We start from the raw sequence: 4,791 nt of genomic DNA, 5'->3' as shown, positions 1-4,791 counted from the left end.
CTGCAGGTAAATTATTGAAACGTGTTACTCTAAAGAATACTTTTACACATTGAAAAGTTTTTTTGATAATGAAAACATTCTAAATTTAGTTGAATTTAGAATTTAGTTGTGTTTCATTTCATTGTCCTCACCTACAAACATATCGCCCAACAAAAACATGTGTGCAATGTTGTCCATGATCTTGATGGATATCAAGATTGTATCTTAAGAGAAGGAAACATCATTTACAAATCAGCACATTGTAAAATAATTACAAATGTTTTTTGGGTTTTTTTTTTCATAGTAAATTGCACATTTTTCTAATTTACGTACGTGATTTTGTGCATGACTATATTTTAGTTAGATATGTAGGTTTTATACATAACATGGGAGATTTTAGAATGAAAATGTTTTACTAAGGCATAGCATAAATTTGTTTGCAGTTTAAAAAACCACACATGGATTTTCGCATCACAAACAATACTAGTTAGAGGTGGTAAGACATTAAAAATGTAACACATTTATTTGTGCTGTGTTCAATTGGGGGAAAAAATGTTTTGTGGTCGTTCACTCTAGAAGTTGGTAGTAAAGATAAAACATCTTTTATCAGCTCTTTTACTTTATGGTAGATGTTGAAAAGATTAGTTCTTGATTAAAGGTTTTGTATAGCGTATGTTGAAGTGTGCTCACTTTTCGAAACAGACATATCTTATAGCTGTTCTTTTCTATGTTTTGGTGTGAACAATTTTTTCAAAATTCCTCAAACAAAGCTTTGATGTTCTGAGTGTACCCTCAGAAATGTAATAATACACCATGATTGTGCCGTGGTCGCATGAGCTATACCTGTTTAATTCTAAAACAAAAATGCAAGTAAATAATTTGAAACATGTTACCCTAAAAAAAAAGCATTCCGTTCATACATGTTAAAAAAAAAAACATTTTCATGATGAAACTTGTTAATTTTTCACAAAAATATTGAAATTATTCTTGTATCTTTTCTGTAAATACAATGCTGACAGCTATCAGAAACGAGACTTCACCTAAAAACACTGTCAAACAAAAACGTGCACAGTGTTGTCCATGATCTTGATACAAATCTAGAATTAATCTAGTGGTGTAAACATAGTTTCCAAATTAAGATTTTACAATAGTATTTTCAAATGAATACAAAAAGATTTTCGCTGTAAATTACACATCTTTAAAATTTACATCAGTGTTTTATGGACAAGAATATCGCCGTTAGATATGGGTTTAAGTGTGTATAGAACATGGGTGTGGCATATATTTGTAGGCATGTAAAATCCCATGAGAGGTTTTTAGCCCAAATATTTACACATACAGAAGTAGGTGAAAAAACCTAACACTATTGTACCAATTACCTACAGTTCAGTTGATCGTGACGCATAAAGCATTTTTAACACATTTTTGAGGAAAATGTTCAGTAATAAATTAATAGATTTTTTCCTGAAATTAAAGTTTGTCATAAAAACTGGGCATGATGTTTCTACTGAAGTGAGAAAAGCACTTGAAGAAAATGGTGCTGAATTTCGTTTTGAACAACAATCTAAAGTAAAACAGTTTTTTTGAAGGGGATTGACAAAAGCACCTTAATATAGTGACGTGCGATATGTTGAGGTATGCTTAAAAATCACAGTTTCCTTTTATATTTATATTCTGACATAGCGAAATGTGGTTTATGTTTGTTCCTTTTATAATTTACATACTATATGTGTGGCCAGATCAGAATGAATGCATTTGTTAAACAATAACACAAATGTACACACAACTTGTTTTTAGTATATCAGTTTGCTCAACGTTGTATGTTAACTCAAAGTATTGGTAATAAAGTGTTGATGCACATATACACAAAATTGCCATCGTAAAAATCATTAACACTACCACACTGCTAATTTCACATGATCCCCATGTAAAAAGACAATATATGTAAGAGCGATATACTTGTTTGAATACTTTTGACTTTTGTTGTTGTTGTTGTTGTTGTTATTGTTGTCGTTTTCTTGTTTATACATAGTCTCTATTGCGTGTTGTACTGATAGTACAGGGATAAAAACTGCTGAAGTTTATGAGAAAAAACACACAAAACATGACACTTTTTCTTCTCCCCCACAGAATTTGGACTCATAGTCACCATCCAGGCACAGTAGGATGGCACATAGGATAGATGAGGTCTGGGTAGCAGCGTTTAACCCTAAATGTTTTAAAATCAATCTATTTTTTTTTAAGAAAAAAATTAAGAATATCGCAGACACGCTGGATAGCCGGCTTTGCATGTGTATAGGCCTGTTTACAAAAAAAAAAAAAAAAAGAAACAAAAAACTATTTACTGGGATTCTTTCATTACAAATTTGCTTACCCATTACACCCCCAACCAGAATCCCTACTGCTTACACTCACAGACTGAAAGAATACAGATAGTCAGGAAAGGAGCACCGTCATAAAAAAAGGAATGAGATGCTACATCAAACCATACATTGCCACAATTCTAACTAGAAGTTTGTCTAACCCAAATCCGACTGAGACCCGGTTCAACTGTCAGTTTTGGAACAAGCATCTTAAATCTGACTCCTAAAGCAGATACCCAAAACATTTGTTAAACAGAAAAAAATAAATAAAAATGTAAACACAACATACTTTCAGTACATTGACATGCTAAAATGTATATGTGAACTCAAAGAATTGGTTAAAAGGTCTTGATGTACATCTACAAAAATGTGGCTCAAACACACTGAAGTTGGACAAGGCAACAATGGAAACACTTGTTTGAATACTTTTTTTGTTTTTTTTGTTTCTGCTTAATGTTTTAGTTTTTACATTAGCCTCTAGATCGTGTTGTACTGATAGTACTGAGATAAACACATGCTGATGTTCTGAGAAGGGCACACAAAACATGACACCTTTTCTTCTCCCCCACAGAAAAGGGCCACAGATAGGACAGAGGCTTGGGAATCATGGTTAAAAAAAAAAAAAAAAAAAAGTCAAACGACTTTTTAGGAAAAGAAAAAAAATGTAAAAACATCGCAAACACACCAGATAGCCAGCTTTGCATGTGTATGGGTCAAATTACAAAAAAACTATTTACTGCCATTCTTTCATTCTAAATGTGCTTACCCATTACACCCCCAACCTGAAACCCCACTGCTTACACTCACAGATTGGTAGGAGCTGGAATGCCAGAAGAGCGGCATAGGTTGTAAAAATGACAAACCATACACATTGCCACAAATCTAACTATACTGTAAATCTTTGCCAAAATCAGCCCGACACTTGGTTCAACTGTCAATTTGGGACAAACCGTCATAAATCCTACCACTAAGCAGGGACCCTTAGCCTGTGAACTGGGGAAAGCTGCCTGTCATTGGTCACCAGTCTTACATTCATGAAACACATTGGACAAACCATACCATAAATTATTACCATACACCGTCCAAAACATACTCATAAATTATTGACATAAGGCAATAAATCATCTTGACACTGTGTGTATTATAAGACTACTGATAACGGTCCAAAAATAAGCACACCCAGATTTTTTATAGAAAAAATGGAATTAAAAAAAAAAAAAGAAAAATCAAGAGAAGCAAAAAAAAAAAAAAAAAAAAAAAAGTTAAGTTAAAATTTCGTAGGTTGTATTTTTTATTTTTTTGCAATATTTTGCTTGAATTTAATTGTATTTTCTTTCAAAACTGAATAGGTCTAACTACTGATGAACCTTAATTATTTTGACAAAATAAAATGTGTAGTTCTGGTGAAATAAAATAACTGTAATCAATAAAATGTCCGTCATATTAAAGTAAATACATGTGAATTCAGAAAATCTGAAAAATTCAGAAAAACATCAATTGTACTAGCTTTTTAGATTTGATATAGAAAGACATATTTATTTAGATATGATATAGCCAGTCACATCTGTCACTGTAATATAGTTAAATCACAGTGAGTTCATGCATATAGCTTATCATTTTACTGTAACATGCTATGTCAGTTAACATCGGATTATTCATTCATTTTCTTTTTGGCTTAGTCCCTTTATTAATTTAGGGTCACCACAGCGTAATGAACTGTGCCAACGTATCCAGCATATGTTTTACGCAGACCTTTGCCCTACCAGCTGCAACCCATCTCTGAGAAACATCCATACACACTCATACAACTATGGACAATTTAGCCTACCCAATTCACCTGTACCGCAAGTCTTTGGACTCTGGGGGAATCCGTAGCACACGGAGGAAACCCACGCAAACGCAGGGAGAACATGCAAAATCCACACAGAAACGCCAACTGACCCAGCAGAGGCTCGAACGAGCGACCTTCTTGCTGTGAGGCGACAGCACTATACCTACTCACCCACTTCGGATTATAAATCAACTTTATTTTTTAAGAAAATACCTAATGTCTGGAGGAAGATGGAGGATTCCTTGTGGCTCAGCCTTTTAGCCCTCTTGACCCTAGCAACGCCCCTGAGCTACAGTACATCATCTTACATCCACATTTAGTCTAACCTACTGTCACATAGCCTATGTGGTCAAAGATGAAACTAACTGCATTAATGAACAAAGTTCCAAAGTAACACAGAAAGCAGGTTCTGCGAAATAAATACTGTAGTGTGCGGATTTTTCACACATGCATTCAGTAAATGCGTGGAAATCAATTCATATAGGAACAGAGAGAGAGAGAGAGGGAGAGAGAGAGAGAGAGAGAGAGAGAGAGAGAGAGAGAGAGAGAGAGAGAGAGAGAGAGAGAGAGGCGGGGATCGTCGGCGCAAGGCAAAACGGAAAATCCTTCTTCGACAAT

This window comes from Danio rerio, chromosome 1, assembly GCF_049306965.1.
Source record: "Danio rerio strain Tuebingen ecotype United States chromosome 1, GRCz12tu, whole genome shotgun sequence".
Taxonomy (NCBI): Eukaryota; Metazoa; Chordata; class Actinopteri; order Cypriniformes; family Danionidae; genus Danio; species Danio rerio.
This window is presented reverse-complemented; position numbering follows the sequence as displayed.